Consider the following 17,979-nt stretch of genomic DNA (forward strand, 5'->3'; position numbering starts at 1 on the left):
ATCAAGTCAGAATCAGATAGTCAATGGTTCTTTCTGCTGTTTGTTTTTCTGAATACTCACATACTATCCCAGTTCATTGTTGTTATTCTAAAAAATCCCTGGGCCAAATTCTGTTAATACACCTATGTAAATCAGGAGTAACTCCACTGATATCAATAGTTACACCAGTGTAAAATCTATTTGAGGAGAGAATCCAGCCCTTTGATCTTTTGGATGTTCTGTATATATATTATATTATGTATTTGTATTACTTTGCTTCATGTTGTACTGCATCACTGCTGTGAAATGACAAGATGCAAGGTATTAGACATCAAAAAGAAAATCCATCTTTTTGATTAGGTCTTTCAGTCTATATTTATAGCCGATCAAGAATTAATTCAGCAAAACTGAGCATTTGAAATGTTAATTGGCTTGCTCGGTGAATAATTCCTAATATGTGCTCTAGAGATATAAAATAACTGGGGTTGTTTTATTTTGCTGTACAGATGGTCTCCTTCTTTTACAATGCAATTTCAGTAAGGAAATTTATTTGTGATTGAGAGCGAGTGTCATAAATAGAAACCTATTATCTGCAGTAATGATAGGAGAAGGGCCTCATGTTAGAATGATCAAGAATGAGGAGAGAAAAAAGCCTAACTTCAGTTTGCGACCTGTCACAAACCTCCTACTTTATAAGAAATTCTGTGTTGGGAATGGACGAAAAGGAGGGTAGAAGGAAAATATTCTTTGAAAATCTAATTTAAAGCACATGGTGCCCTCAGATAACACAGTAAAAGATAATCTGGTTCTACAGGTAAATATCCTGTCAAGAGATTCAGAACTGACCGTGATTAAGATGAACAGAGTGTAAAATTTCATGAATAATACACATTTCCACTCAATATTCTATATGTCTGATTTCACAACCAAAGTTTAATGTCTGTGACCTTCTATAATACAGATCCTTCAGAGTTTCATTTCCTATTTTTAAAGCAAACTTAGTGCTCAAGATTGGTGCTAGATGGAGAGCTTTGATGACCTCTAGTCATCCACAGAGCAGTGCAAGCTTCCCCCCACAGCACTTCACCAGTGTGTCTGAATCTAGACCTGTGATACAGACACCAATCCAGTAGGAACACAGAAACATCAAATCATTTAACACTGGCAACTGAGCAACCATTATAAAAATAATGCCATCTAGCTCTGATCTATATCACTTTTCATTGGTAAACCTCAGAGCTCTTTATATCATTATCTCCCTTTTACAGGTGGAGAAACTGTGGCACAGAGAAGTGATTTGCCCATGGTCACCCAGCAGGCCAGTAACAGAGCCAGGAATAGAACGTATATCTCCTGAGTCCCAGGCCAGTGTTCTGTCTACTAGTCTACACTGCCTCTCTGTTACTAGGTAATGTTTTGTGGTTTCTCTACTGTCAGAGGCTAGATACAAACTGGTGACCTAGTGATTAAATGTTCCATATCACATTATCAATCCAACTGTGATATCTATTTCTTTCAAATACAGGATCTCCATATTGCCATCAAAAGTATAGCCAAAAATAATTGGCTAAAGTTACTAAAAATGGTTTTGTAAACAGTAATCCTTGATTTAGAATGTTGTTACCTATATTAAATGATGATTTAATATGAAACAGCAATCTGTCAATAATAATAGGTCTCAAAAGTAGATTTCAAAGAGCTTTGGAGAGGCAAGTGAACATGATCATTTTCATTTTAAAGATGGAGAAACTCAGGCAGAGAGCAATTACAGTTCAAATATTTATTCATCCCTGAAAATACAGGCCTGAAGTGCCTGAAGTAGAGCACTCAGAAACAGAGGCACCCCAAATTATGGGCTGAATGGAAAAAAATCACCATTCTGCAGGACATTGGATCAGGCCTTTAGTGGCTATTTTGGAACATTTGGGCCTAAATGACTCACCCAGCAGGCCAGTGGCAGAGCTCAGATCAGATCCCAGATTTTCTGACTCCTCCTTTAGCGCCTTGCCCTCTAAACACATTGCCTCCCTATCTTCTATTGTGACCTTATTCTCTAAAGCAGTGTTTCCCAAACTTGGGACACCACTTGTTCAGGGAAAGCCCCTGGCGGGCCGGGCCGGTTTGTTTACCTGCTGTGTCCGCAGGTTCGGCCAATCGTGGCTCCCACTGGCCGTGGTTTGCCGCTGCAGGCCAGTGGGGGCTGTGGGAAGCGGCGTGGGCCGAGGGACGTACTGGCTGCCGCTTCCTGCAGCCCCCATTGACCTGGAGCGGCGAACCGTGGCCAGTGGGAGCCGCGATCGGCCGAACCTGTGGACACAGCAGGTAAACAAACCAGCCCGGCTCGCTAGCAGCTTTCCCTGAACAAGCGGTGTCCCAAGTTTGGGAAACTCTGCTCTAAAGAGCCACTTCTGTTGCGAACAAGAGCTGGTGATGAGAAATAGCCTCTCTGGCTATTGAGCTTGCTGACATGGTAAGAGGCTAGTCTGGCCCTTTGCTATTTAAAAGTTGACTACCATGAGAGGAAAACATAAAACTACCAGTGCCACCCAGGAAGATCTACAACACGCAGATTGTCTTAAATCAGTTCTCTGTATGCAGGTAATCACATTTTTATGAGGGAGTAAATGTTCTATAAGGTGGATAGAAAGTTGGCTAGATTGTCGGGCTCAACGGGTAGTGATCAATGGCTCCATGTCTAGTTGGCAGCCGGTATCGAGTGGAGTGCCCCAAGGGTCGGTCCTCGGGCCGGTTTTGTTCAATATCTTCATAAATGATCTGGAGGATGGTGTGGATTGCACCCTCAGCAAGTTTGCAGATGACACTAAACTGGGAGGAGAGGTAGATACGCTGGAGGGTAGGGACAGGATACAGAGGGACCTAGACAAATTAGAGGATTGGGCCAAAAGAAATCTGATGAGGTTCAACAAGGACAAGTGCAGAGTCCTGCACTTAGGATGGAAGAACCCCATGCACCGCTACAGACTAGGGACCGAATGGCTCGGCAGCAGTTCTGCAGAAAAGGACCTAGGGGTTACAGTGAACGAGAAGCTGGATATGAGTCAACTGTGTGCCCTTGTTGCCAAGAAGGCCAATGGCATTTTGGGATGTATATGTAGGGGCATTGCCAGCAGATGGAGGGACGTGATCGTTCCCCTCTATTCGACATTGGTGAGGCCTCATCTGGAGTACTGTGTCCAGTTTTGGGCCCCACACTACAAGAAGGATGTGGAAAAATTGGAAAGAGTCCAGCGGAGGGCAACAAAAATGATTAGGGGACTGGAACACATGAGTTATGAGGAGAGGCTGAGGGAAATGGGATTGTTTAGTCTGAGGAAGAGAAGAATGAGGGGGGATTTGATAGCGGCTTTCAACTTCCTGCAAGGAGGTTCCAAAGAGGATAAATCTAGATTGTTCTCAGTGGTAGCTGATGACAGAACGAGGAGTAATGGTCTCAAGTTGCAGTGGGGGAGGTTTAGGTTGGATATTAGGAAAAACTTTTTCACTAGGAGAGTGGTGAAACACTGGAATGCGTTACCTAGGGAGATGGTGGAATCTCCTTCCTTAGAAGTTTTTAAGGTCAGGCTTGACAAAGCCCTGGCTGGGATGATTTAGTTGGGGATTGGTTCTGCTTGGAGCAGGGGGTTGGACTAGATGACCTCCTGAGGTCCTTCCAACCCTGATATTCTATGAGTCTATGATTCAATATCATTGTTTGTGTGTTTTAGGCTGGTAAAACACACTTTAGAGTCTGTAGTGCTCCTACTGCTATGGCAGTCCCTTCTAGCGATGATCAACACAGCGGGGTTTCTGCTGCAGTTCAGAGAGCTGCTTTTGCTGTCATTTGAAATAATCTCTGCATTAAGTGTTTAATACATATACTGGGGGGGAGGAGAGAGAGAGAGAGAGACTTGCATGGAGGGATGCTGCAAGCCTGGTAGCTCCCAGATTTTCCCACCATTTCTCCGTTTGTCTGTTTGCAAAGTCCACGTAGCTCTTTAAGATCATGATCCTGTGCCGTTGACATCAATGGTAATTTTGTCACTGACTTCATTGGCATGGGATTGAGCTCTAAATCCATTTCTCCCCCAAACAAATGTATCAATGCTGCAGCCTTGTCACATGTGTACGCCTGAAAACCTCTCTCAGTTTTACAAGAGATCTGTGTTTTAGTCATAGTTTTTCCAATCCCTGAAGAAGCCATCATGGGCAAGCTGAGCTGGTAAAACTGCTAGGTATCTGAAGCATTTGCCTAACCCCTGACCAAGCCTGACAACCTCCCCTCCCCACCACTTAATCCAACACGAGTCCTTCAACTCGCATTCCCCCTTTGCATGGAGTCAAGTTCACAGGAGAGCAGAAAGGAGGAGTGGTACTGTTAGGCTGAGGAAGAGGAGGAGGACTGGGCATCTTGTCTTTCATGCATACTACCTAATATGCATCAAAACTGTCTCCTGACATCCTCAGCTACCATTGCCATGACTGGTGTTTGTGTTTCTGCTTTGAAAAGTCTACCCCCTACATTGCACTCATGATCAACCTTACTGCAAAACCCAATCTCTGCTCAGCATGGGCCTGTGCTGAAAACTGCACCTGGATATCAAATGACCTAGAGTTCGTGGTTACGTGGAGCTGGGGTTTTGGGACAGGTCCACTTCTAGTGGGAGCATTTGGTAAGAAAACAAATGTCAGTATAATGCTTTCCAATGGATCCTTACAAACAGGAAGGAAAAAGATTTTCAACAAAGTGAAAAACTCCTTGACTATGCCCCCTTAAATGATTGTCATAGACAATTGTTCAAAATAAATAAATAGATAAACAAAACAACATCCCACATATTGTTCATACGACTATTTCAGGTTTATTTATGACTAGCTGACTAGTTAAAGAAATTGCACTGTCCGGCTGGGTTAACCCTTTGAAAGAAATATGCTGTGAAAGGATAACAGAGCTCTACAAAATAGTACTATAGGACATCACTACTTGTGTGATACCAAATGGTTAAAAGAAATAATTTTCGGTACATCAAGGTTACTATGTACATATAATAAAATGTAACAATTAACACATGTACATACATACTCACACTACATCCGGAATAAACAGTTAACTAAGGGTATATAAAAGTGATGGCTCAATGACATTTGAAGAGAAGTTTTTTGAGAATTCTCCCACCCCTTATAGCCTAGCAGAAGAATGTAAACTGCTCCTATCCTCTTTTTCTGCACAGTCAGTGCTGAACGGAATAGGTGATTTGCAGTATGCACTGAAGATCAAGCTGAGACCAACAAATCCATTGTATTATTGGACTGCTAGTGAAATCAAGTGCTGCCAATTACTTCATCATTTCCATCTGATGATGTGCCCAATGGTAATATCCTGCATTGCAGAGTACCCTTCCTCCAGAAGGATTATAAAGCACTTTACAAACTATACCATGAGTATGGCCCATGTTTCAGGGTGAAACATAGCAATTGTTCAAGAGCAATACTATGTAGCACTTTACAACAGGAGGAGAATAATACTGTATCCTTTGAAACTAGAGAAGAATATCTAGGTAAGAATAATGTATCTACCCAGTTGTCCAGGAAGCAAGGATGAACATCCCTCTTCTTGTAAAAAGACCTTACATGGTCACATGTGGTTAGGAGGACCTTCTTGCTGCACACGGGTCTTCCTCAGAAGTTGCTCAACCAAGTCTTGTGTACGCCAACCCGTGCCTAGGAGACCTAATGAGATCACAGGCCAAGGTAGTTTGGCTATTAACCCAAAGGAGGAAGAGGAAGAAGCATTTCTAAGCATTCTGGCTCAAATATGAGGAAAACAGAAATGTCTCCATGAACATGGTCCTCATGTAGTTTTATCCCAGGATGTTTTCTTAGGTACTGTAACATTCACACCTGTTTTATGAGACTTAGAGAACAAAATCACTAGAGTTTATGAAAACTTTATTTCTGCTTCTGGAATTCCTCCAAAGCCTACAAAATGCATTGTAACAAAGGTGCTCTACATTTTTAGTACCATGCTGATCACATAGAAACCTTTTTTAGAAAAGACAATATCGCAAAACTATACCTTATCCCTGTTCCTATTCCAAGTGAATGCCAAAAGTCCTATTGATTTCAATGGAACAGGATCAGACCCTTAACCAGCAATGAGACCCTATCTCACACTACTCATGTCATCTAAAGGCCATGTAATGGGTTAAAGACTACACCTGTAAAAGGGAAGCCCAACACCAATTATATTGTAACATGAACAATATAATATATGCCTCCTTAAATCCCTTTTATATCATTTTTACTTAACTCTCTCAATCCCCTTCTTTAAGTCTCCTAAAAAAATCTAATACCATCTGCCGGGCATAATAAGGATAGCAATAAGAGTAAATGATAATAGTGAACAGCCAGATGTGGTAGTGGGGGAACCCTAGTCAGCCTAATGAGCAGGGGAGGGGATTGTTGACTTTCTCCAAATAAACCCCAGTGATTAGTCAAGGGTTGCAATAATGCCTGCCTTATAGCTCAGAGAGTGGTTCAATTATGCAATATACAGTACAATTAACTGCTTGCAATTAGAATGAGTGCCTTAATTACTGTGTTTATACTTTGTAACCTCTTTGCTAAGATCAAATAATGTCTTCTCTGCATATAAAGTTGGGCATAAACATATTTTGCTTTCCACTCCTGATTTCTTACCATATGTTAGTTTACAGAGCCAAGATGGTGTTTGGAGAATGATAGTTACAGTATTTGGGCTGGATGGAGTATAATGTAATAGAAATTACAAAGTTTTGTTAAAGGCAAACACCAGACTGAAGTGATTTCATGCTTAATAAATATATATTTATGCATTTGGTTTTCTATGCCTTTCACACAAACATTCATAACAACTCCTTCCATTTCAAAGGTTCATAAAACAGACTTTTATAGTTTGAAGCCTCTTAAAATATGTTCTCTCTGGTGTTCTATTTCCATGTCCCTTTGCATTTTGGTTGAAAATATACTTTTGGCTGCTAAAGGAGCGCTGCCGATGAATGTAAAAATTGGTGTGTTTTTCCACTACTCCCAAGTGGCTGCTTTTTAAGATTTGTGATGTCACGTTGCACAAATAATGATGCAATATTTCCAATTCATACGAGGCCCAGTCTAGCTGCCATTGAAGTCAATAGCAATGTTCCCACTGAGTTCAGTGATGCAGGCTCAGGTCCACTGTGATTATTTGATCATTTTGGCTTCAATTTCTAAATGTGGGCATTGAAATCTGGCCCCTATACCACATTTCAATACAAGGTGTCTAAATACCAGTTTTAAGTGTCCAATTTGGCACCTGAATGTAGAATTAATTGCTTATATTTATGAACTCAAATTTGAAAATTTAGGCACATTTTAATTGCTCAGAATTAATGTCTGAACCAAAGGAATCCAACAGTTCAGAAAGTGCAGATTTCTGTTCCCATTAGTCAAGAGAGAGATAAACACATGGTAGAGAAAACTTCATTTTAGGGCCCAATCTGGCAAGATGCTGAGTACCTTTGATTCCCATTGGACACTCCAGAAGTTAGTTAGCACTTTGCAAGATCAAACCTTATAAAGAGAGTATTATAGTTTCAGATCACTGACAATGGTTTATTTCCATTTTCTTCTACCCACCTGTGCACAAGATCCTATTTTCTTGATAGTAGCCTCCAAAGAGAGTTGCATTTTCCATTAGAACTTTTGCCAAACACAGAGTTTTAAATGGGAAACAGAACTTTTCAGTAAGGTAGGAACCAGACTAGGAAATGTCTCTGTGGAGTACACACCTGGGATTCATATACCTGACCACTAGATGTCACCAATTATCAATAAAGCCAGAGCCAAAATGGCTGTCATGGAGCAGTGTAAAAGGCACCTATAAGATGTCCTATGAGGATAACTAAGGCAAAGAGCGGTGATGTGAATTGCCCAAGGTCACACAAAACATCAGTGGAAGAATAAGGGGTGGAATGTAGGCCTCCTGACACATAGTTTTCTGCTCTAACCACTATATCCAGGGCTGTCCTTAGGATTTATGGGGCCCTACACAGTATTATTAAATTGGTACCCCTATGCCCGACTTGGGGCACAGCCACCACCTCCACCTGTGGACCCCCAGAAGAATCCCACCACCCCGCCCCCATTGCTGACACACACCGAGCTTTGTAGGCAGCAGATGCTCGGGGTGGGAGGGACGAGGCAGCAAAGAATACCAAGCTGCCTGTCCGCCTCATGGCGGTGGAGAGTCACAGTTCCCCGCAGAGACCCCCGTACCTTCTCCCTCACGCAGAATGCGCCGCACCGGCGCATTTGGCTCTGTGAATACAGCCGCTGCCTAAAGAGACTGCTGCATGTGCTGGGTGTGCGGGAGCTGACCCACTGTCCCGGTGGTGCCCCAAATTTTCTGGTGCCCTACGCACCCACATATGCTGTGTATGCCTAAGGACAGCCTTCTATATCAGACCCAAATATTGGACTATTTTGGGAAGTTTTCTGAATATCCATAGAGTTGCCTTTTACTTTCTTCCATGTCTTGTATCTTTAAATGTTTTCTTAAAAAACATTAAACAAATGGCTGTGGTTTGCTTCACCCGGGTTTCCTATAAGGAAGTTGACCATGCCCTTGTGATTAGAAATGTGCTAATAACATTTCAGTTTTGTAAGAACACATAATGGATAATGGCAAATATATAAATCCACATTCACTCAACTTCTTGGGCTTTCCTTTTAGTTAAGGTGCAAATATATGCAAGACTTAGCTGGAAAAGCAGGACTTGACTAAGAGGTTCACTCTTCTTGTAAGAGGACGTAGCCCAGTGGCTTGGCTTTCAGATCCACTCAGAAGTCTGTGTCATCAGATGTCTTTTCAAGAAATGGTTTTACCCTGATGCTTTTGAATTAACTTATTACTTGCCTGTTTTCAAATCTTTCATGCAAATTTGCTGTTTAAAAAGCAGCATCTTTTCATGATCACATTTAACTTTCTCGTTGATAAAGCTACCTCTGCTGCAGTAGTTAAATGATAGATGGAGACTAAAATATTTGGGTCAGATCTTTAGCTGGTGTACATTTGCTTAGCTCCAATGAGATCAATGAAGCTCTGCTTGCAATCTGTATAGACAAGTCAGACAGAGAGTGGGGAAGAATAAGTATTATTTTCCTCCTCATTTTACACCTGGAAACTGAGGAAAAGAGCGATTAAGTGATTTACCCATGGTTTCCTTGGAAATCTGTGGAAGGGCCAGGAACTGAACCTAGATCTCCTAAATCACAGTCTAGTACCTTAAATACAAGGCCATCCATCTGGGAGGGATCAGTAAAATTGTAGAGGATACATGTCCACCCCTAATCTGCAGTTTTAAGTTCTAATGCTATCAGTAGTCTCGGGCCCAAGCCAGAGATTAGATCTGGATCTGAACTTTCCTACAATTTAAGGATGTTCATATCTGGGGTTATAGTTCAGGCCCATTTCTTGTGGTCATATATGGTTCCATATCAGATGAGATGTCTTTATTTTTTCCTCTCCCCATTGCTCTACAAATGACAGCAACCATTTACAGAAAAGATTATGTGATTAAAGTCAGGATCATTACCTCCCTGATCCATTCTTTGCCCTTGGCTGGCTGATGGGGACACATCAGAAACTCACAGGCTATCTATACAGCAGAAGTTCAGTGGTACTTTGAGGTCTGTGGGAGAAAAGGTTAAGTGAGAGATGTCATGGCCCACAGTTGGTGCTTCAGGGCAATAGGAAGTGAAAATCAGTACTGTTTGCATTAAAAGTTGACAGGTAATAAACCCAGATATGTTTCCTGAAGACTTATAGAGAACCAGGTTGAACACACCTTGTACTTTGTTTGATTGGTTTCATACTTTTGTCTGTGTCTTGTCATGTAATCAGACATCCACCAGAAATATAAACAAGATTCAATTTCATTGTTAACCTTGCCTCTCATATCAGACTGGGATCCATCTGATCTGCTACCTGCATCAGCTGCCTTGTTGCTAGAATCTAGTACTAACCCAAATAATATTGATTAATAGATTCATATATTTTAGGTCCAGAAAGGACCATCTAGTCTGACCTCCTGTAAAACACAGGCCATAGAAATTCACCCAGTAATATCTTCATCAAGCTTATAAATTCTGATTGAGCTATAGCATATCTTTTAGAAAGATATCCCATCTTAATTTAAAGACTTCAAGTGATGGAGAATCCCACTTCCTTAGGTAAGTTGCTCCAATAGCTAATTACCTTCTGGTGTCCTCTAAAGCATTCTAATGCATGCAAACCAATCTGAAATATCAGGAGGGCTGTTTCTTATTGCTATCCCTAATATGCATTCCCAATACCTAGCCCAGGGCAATGGGAGGTACCACTGGGCAAATATTTACTTTACAGATTGGGCTAAACAGGATGAAGATACAGAACTATTTCATGATCTAATTGTAGTAAATTATCACATTATACAGGTAAATTGACATAGGAGAGGTTACTTATCTAGTTGCCTTATCTTAATGCATACTCACAAATGGGGTGGGGGCAGAGATAAGGATGAGATGGGAAGGGAGAGGAAGGCTGAAGGGGAAGAGGTCAGATAGCAAAGGGGATGAAAGTGAACCAGCTGATATCTGAATTTCCTGAGTCTTGAGGGTTTAACTGAGCATGCCATTAGCACAGAGATGGGCCCTGGTCTGAACACCTGCAAACTTTGGATCTGGAGCCAAACTTTGCAGTTCAGCCTCACCAAAAGTCATGGTAGATTCTCCATAACTGGCTTTTTTAATTTTTAAAGATATGGTGTAGTTCAAAAGGAATTATTCTGGAGAAGTTCTCTGTGTTATACAGGAGATAAGATTAGGTGATCACAAAGGACCCTTCTGACCTTGGAATCTGTGAATCTGTGAATCCACAGGCCCTATTTTTTCAGAAATGACTCGTGATTTGTGGGTGCCCAGCTTGAGACCTCTTACACGAGCCTGATTTCTAGAAAGTGCTGAGCTCTCGTTTGTGAAAATTGGACCCCCTGTTATGGTGTCTCAAATTGGGAACCCACAAACTGAGGCACCAAACATTCATTTCATTGCTATAGCAATGCAAACAATAGGAAGTGTATTGTCTTTCTTGTGTTGTTTTCTCCTTCACTGGAGCTTTATATCACTGGACATTAATGGCTCTCTAGTGAGGGCACTGAAACGGGGCTTTATAGATGGATTTGTGACTGTGCTGATTGCTTCTGTGAGGTTTTGTTTTATTCTCTAAATGGATGAGGGCAGGTCAGTGAACCATGTCACAGTTCACATATACTTTTTTTCCTTTGCTGAAGATGGGGTGACCGCTTGTGACTCTGGGCCAAACACATTACTGGGCTAACTCCGTTGCATTCAGTGGCGCTACACCAGGGATCAACTTGTCCTTCTGCCTCTTAGCAGGATGGCTGTGATAAGTGATGGAAAATAAATACAAAGAATGTATAGTTGTTATATTAATATATTATTTATTATTTGTATTCTAGTAGTTCTAAACCAGAGGTGGGCAAACTATGGCCCGCGGGCCACATCCGGTCTGCAGCACCATCCTGCCCGGCCCCTGAGCTCCTGGCCCAGGAGGCTAGTCCCTGGCCCCTCCCGCACTGTTCTCCCTCCCCCGCAGCTACACCACCACGTGGGCAGCGGGGCTGCGAGCTCCTGCCGCTCTGAGTGGCATGGTAAGGGGGAGACGACGGCGCGTGTGCCGCGGTGAGAGGGTTGGATAGGGGACTTGGGGGGGGGGGCAGTCAGGGGACAGGGAGCAGGGGGTGGTTGGATGGGGTAGACGCTCTGGAGCGGTCAGGGGCCGGAGAACAGGGAGGGTTGGATAGGGCGTGGAAGTCCCGGGGGTCCTGTCAGGGGCTGGGGGTGTGGATAGGGGTTGGGGCAGTCAGGGGACAGGAGGGGTTGGATAGGGGGTGGGATCCCAGAGGGGGCAGTTTGGGGAGGGGGGTCTCAGGAGGGGGCAGTCAGGGGACAAGGAGCAGGGGGAGTTGGATGGGTCGGGGGTTCTGAGGGGGACAGTCAGGGGGAAGGAAGTGGGAGGGGGCGAATAGGGGGCAGGGTCTAGGCTGTTTGGGGGGCACAGCCTTCCCTACCAGGCCTTCCAACAGTTTTGCACCCTGATGTGGCCCTCGAGCCAAAAAGTTTGCCCACCCCTCTTCTAAACGGATCCCAACTGAGATCAGGACGCCATTGTGCCAGGCACTGTACAACACAGTGAGAGACAGTCCCTGCTTCAAAGAGCCTGCAATCTAAATAGATAAAAAGTGGGAGGGGGAAAGAGAGGCGGCTAGCCCAGGCTCGCACAGTTGGTCAGTGGCAGAGTTGGGAACAGAACTCAGATCTCCTCAGTTCCAGTACAGTCTTAACCACGAGATGTGTCTGCCACTCTAAGTCATTTCCTTGGCATAGCTCTGAAATATCTTCACTTTAAAAAATAAAGGCTTTTACAAACCTTGGGCTGGCTGTTTCACAGCCGGTCTGCCTATGTGCCAATCACCTAAGGCACCTATCACAGTAGTATCTGAGCTACTCATTCTTTTCAAAGAACAAATTCTCATCATAAATACATTTTAGGTCACAGACTGTCTCTTTTTATATTCCTCTCTCATTGAGTAGGTATTTACATGCATAACTTCTGCTAGCTCTGATGAGAGTTACAGGATACAGTCAATACTCATTTGTTCTGTTGGAAATACAGCGCCTCTCTTGAAAAGGGACTGGCCACATGCTCAGGGATCAGAATAAGTTTTCTCACAGGGTCTCACACTACAATGAATGGGAGATGTGAACTCTTGCATCTCCTGTTCCACGACATTTTGATGCTTTTTTCAGCCATTTGGTCACTCTGTTCTTCCAGTGGACGTAGAACTAATGGGCTATACGTTCAGCGGGTGTAAGGCAACATCACTCCACTGAAGTCAATGGAACTACACAGATTGACACTGGCTGAGGATTTGGCCCAACATGGTTTGTAGCTAAAGTCTATCCTCTGTAGTCTGCTTGAGTTCAGTTACAGATACTCTGAGCTGTTCAACGGTAGCTAGAAACTTGTAAAAAGTGTTATGTAGCCATTTTGCATTGTGGTTGCATTGGGGTTGTCCTGGTATCTTGGTTGCAGAGCAATGGTGTCACATATTGAACAGAATAGGAAACTACAGCCCTCTGTAAAATTTCAGGGGACTTGCAGATTCAGTGTGGATTTTAGAGGGTTCTTAATCATTTGAATTTGCAGACATAATGAGAAGCTCTAAGCTGGACTGTATGCATAGCGACACAGAGAGCCTTGGGAGTATCAATGACACATTTTCTAGAAAACTTGCTAATAAAATGGAGAAACAAGAAAAAGGGTTGTGCGTGAAGGAGTATGCCAGCTGATCATAGCTAAGGAAGGGAGTGATTGGTTTGCTGAGTGTAGTCTGCACTGCAACAGAGATGACTTAGGTCTGGTCTTCTCCAAATTTGCGTGCCAACCTTGCGCAGGGGCCATGCTAATCTTCTCTGTATCGTTCCAATTTTAGTATATGTGCTGCTCCAGGGAGGCATTTTTGTCCATCTGGTCCCTTGTTTCATTCGGATGCAAATTGCCAGCGATATCTGAGCCTGGCCTTCGCCGCCATACTATCCATTCTCTAACAAGGCTTTCTTGAGACAGTGATTAAGCTAAAAGATAGGTCCTCTGTGTTGACAGTCCTATGATTTTTGCATCCTTCCCCCCATCCGTTTTGCCTCTCATCTCACACTTCTGCTCCCTCCTTTCTCAGCAGAAGCACAACTTTACCTTCCGCTTGAGCCTGTGTGGGCATACAGATTTAGGATGAAGTGGGCTGTAGCCCACGAAAGCTTATGCTCTAATAAATTTATTAGTCTCTAAGGTGCCACAAGTACTCCTGTTCTTTTTGCGAATACAGACTAACACGGCTGCTACTCTGAAACCAGATTTAGGGTAGGCAGTGCCCTTCTTGTGTTGGCCACTCAGGGGCACCAGAGTTCAAGGCACATTGCCCTCTTTGTGTCCAGAAAAAAGCCTGAAAACCCAGGAGGTGCTAGATAAAATGGGGGGGGGGAAGTTATGTGACATTTTATTTAGTGTATTGGCTTATTCAGCTCACCGTGTTTCTGAGAGCTTTCTGGGTGAACACCCTGACAAGTTGGTATAGGCAAGTTACAAAACTAAGTGGGCAAAATGTATCTCAAGAGCCATTCCAGTGAGATGAATTTAACCCATTGTCATTTATCTGGATGGCTTTCCCCCAAAGTCTTTATTGTCTGGCTTGCAGCATTAACTTTCTTTGATAACAAGAAACAAAAGACCCTGCTTGGAGTGCAGCCAAAACAGTCCCTTCTCCTTTTGATGTCACACGCTGCTTCAGAGGATATATTTTCCTCAAGCTTCCTGATTCACTCATGATCAACTAACTGGGTGTCCCCCTCCCCCACCCTTTTCTCATTACCCCCATCATTCTGCAACTGCTGGAGACTAGAGCAGGGATTTAACACTTTGCCTGCTTGCCTGCAGAAGGCATTTGGACCCTGTCAGGAATCATTATTATTTGCTTGAAAAAGTGTTCCTTTATGAAAAAGAATGAATAAAGCTTCTTCCCTCAGAGCAAGTTAGGATCAGAGCTTGACTGTTATACTTAAAACTATGGGCCAAATCCTGAAAGGTTCTGAGCACCATGAACGGGAGTTCAGGGGGAACTGTGTGTGCTGAACTCATCAAAGGATCAAACTGGTATTTCTGGAGTAGTTTAGCATGTGTCATGTGTCAAGCCAGTCCTGGATTCCAATGTGCAGATGAACCAGAGAGAGGCAGCTTGGCTCAATGGATAAGGCACGGAGGCCTGGCAGTCAGGATGCCTGCATTCTATTCTGGGCTCTGCCTCAGAGTCACTTCCCCATCCCTCGCACCCTTTGTCTTGTCTACTTACATTCTAGGTTCATATTACCTATTTTTAAAAAGGGGAACAAAGAGGACTCAGAGAACTATAAACCAGCCAGCCTAATATCCATCAAGATACTGAAACAAATTATTAAGTAATCAGTTTGTAAGCACCTACAGGATAATAGCATTATAAGGAATAACCAACACTGATTTGTCAAGAGCGAATGCCAGACCAACCTAATTTCCTTCTTTGACAGGGTTATTGGCCTCGTGGCTGGGGAGAAGCTGTAGACATGAAGTATCTTGATTTTAGTAAGGCTTTTGACAGAGTCCCCGTGACATTCTCATAAGAAAACTAGGGAAATGTGATCTAGATGAAATTACTATATGGTGGGTGCAAAACTGGTTGAAAGACTCAGAGTAATTATCAAACTGGGGGTCATATCTGGTGGGGTCCTGCAGAGGTCTGTCCTGGGTCTGGTCTTATTCAATATTTTCATTAATGACTTGGATAATGGAGTGGGGAGTATGCTTATAAAATGTGTAGATGACACCAAGCTGTGAGGGGTTGCTAGCACATTGGAGGACAGGATTAGAATTCAAAATGACCTTGATGAATTGGAAAATTGGTCTGAAATCAACAAGATGAAATTCAATAAAGACAAATACAAAGTACTACACTTACGAAGGGAAAATCAAATGCACAGCAATAGGGAATAACTGGCTAGGTGGTAGCATTGCAGAAAAGGATCGGGGGCTACAATGGATCACACCTGAATGTGAGTTGACAACGTGATGCAGGACGAGCAGTGCCGGCCCAAAACATTTTGGCACCTGAGGCAGGGCGCTCAAATGATGCCCCCATGCTCCCTCGCTTGGGCCAAAACTTGGAAACTCTGGGTCCTAGTGGCGCCCCCCCACAGTCTGGCACTTGAGGCAGCCGCCTCAGTTTGCTTCATGGTAAGGCCAGCCCTGAGGACAAGAAGTAATTGGCTTAGGTTTTAGTTAGATATTATGAAAAACTTTCTAACTCTAAACTCTGGAATAGGCTTCCAAGGGAAGTTGTAGAATTCCCATAACTGCAGGTTTTAAAGAACAGGTTAGACAAACATCTGTCTGGGGTGATCTAGGTATATTTGGCCTCTTCTCAGCAGGGGAGGCTGTACTAAATGACCTCTTGAAGTCCCTTCCCGCCCTGATTCTATGAATTTGTGTATGTACAGTGCCTAGCATAACAGGGCCCTCTTCTTGATTGGGGCCACTAGGTGCTACTGGAATACATATAATAATAATAATTAATAAATAACCAGGTGGAACATTCCAAATGTAAAAGATATGGCTACTTCTAAACCTCTGCTATAACAGCACCATCACTTACAGGCAGAACCCTGCCTCCACCACCACTCCTTAGCACTGGCAGCTGTCACTTTATAACTGCCTCTTCTGTGCTAATAAGGCTTTGGAAGGCAGGTTCGTTAACACACTGACTGCCAGGGTGTGCTTTAACGAGCCTTTCTCAGCACTTCCTGTCTTATCTGGAGCACGATAAGCACAAAAGGTCCCCACAAAGTTGTTATAAATCATATTTTATTGATGCACCTTTTCATTTAAAAGGGCTGCCTGAGCTGCAATATGTTTGCCTTGGTTTGCTCTGGAGGAGGTGGCATTGTATAATGAGTGTGCTGCAAGGTTATTTTGCATCCTCATAGGTGATATGGGATTTGGTGATTCTTTGGGGATAGATTGTCCTCTTGAGGAAAGTGGCTTTAGCATGGGTTGAAACTGCCTGGCAATAACTTCACCAGCTCGTTGGTCTTGCCCCAAAGGGCATTTATTTCCATTTGTTGTAAATTTTAACAGATAACAGGAAGCAGGGTTTAGGAGGTTTGTAATTTGGGGATTAAAGCTGACAATGTTAAAAGGAAGGGTTACTGTTTACATAGCTGGTTCCCACAATGAACATTTGTGTGCCTCTTTGTGTGGGTGGATGTGTGACAGAAAGATATTGTGTTTTATTTTTTGTTATGAATGCTAAGAGGAAACTCAAAGGCAATGACATCTAATGCAATTCTAGGTTGCATCAGGCAAGGTATTTCCAGTAGAGATAGGGAAGCGTTACTGTCATAATAGAAGGCACTGGTGAGACCTCTTCTGGAATACTGTGTGCAATTCTGTTCTCCCATGTTTAAGAAAGACGAATTCAAACTGGAACAGGTACAGAGAAAGGCTGCTAGGTTCTCCATTCCTCTGATCATCCTGTCTTATGACAGAAGACTTAAGGAGCTTGGCTTGTTTAGCCTAACAAAACGAAGGCAGAGGGAAGATCTGATTGCTCTCTATAAATACATCAGAGGGATAAACCCCAGGGAGAGAGAGGAGTTATTTGAGTTAAGGGCCAGTGCTGGCACAAGAACATGTGGATATAAACTGGCCATCAGTAAGTTTAGGCTTGAAATTAGACGATGGTTTCTAACCATCAGAGGAGTGAAGTTCTGGAACAGTCTTCCAAGGGGAGTCAGGGTGGGGCAGTAAAAAACCTAACATGGTTTAAGACTTGAGCTTGCTAAACTTATGGAAGGGATGGTATGATGAGATTGCCTACAAGAGCACGTGACTCATTCATGACTGGAGATAGGACACTAGAAGAGGTGGGCTCTGAGTTACTATAGAAAATTCTTTCCCAGGTGTCTGACTGGTGGGTCTGATTCATATGCTCATGAATTTGCAGTCGGGAAGGAATTTTCCCCCAGGTCAGATTGGCAGAGACCCTGGCGGGTTTTCACCTTCCTCTGCAGCGTAGGGCATGGGTCATTTGCTAGTTTGAACTAGAATAAATGGTGGATTCTTTGTAACTTGAAGTCTTTAAATCAAGATTTGAGGACTTCAGTAACTCAGGCAGCAGTTATGGGCCTACACAGGAGTGGGTGGGTGAGGTTTAGGGGTGCCAACCCTCCAGGATTGTTCTGGAGTCTCCAGGAATTAAAGATTATGTCACATAATGAAACCTCCAGGAATACATCCAACCAAAATTGGCAATCCTAGTGAGGTTCTGTGGTCTGCAATGTGCA

At 43.2% G+C, this 17,979-nt stretch overlaps 1 non-coding gene across 1 annotated transcript; it reads right to left on the reverse strand.

The window, feature by feature from the left end:
• Positions 1 to 13,463: 13,463 nt before the first annotated feature.
• LOC141974421 (U6 spliceosomal RNA) lies at positions 13,464 to 13,572 on the reverse strand. The gene has a single exon (XR_012635746.1). It is a non-coding gene; the product is annotated as a U6 spliceosomal RNA (small nuclear RNA).
• Between the last annotated feature and the right edge of the window lie 4,407 nt (positions 13,573 to 17,979).

The sequence above is a fragment of the Natator depressus genome, chromosome 18, assembly GCF_965152275.1.
Source record: "Natator depressus isolate rNatDep1 chromosome 18, rNatDep2.hap1, whole genome shotgun sequence".
Lineage (NCBI taxonomy): Eukaryota > Metazoa > Chordata > Testudines > Cheloniidae > Natator > Natator depressus.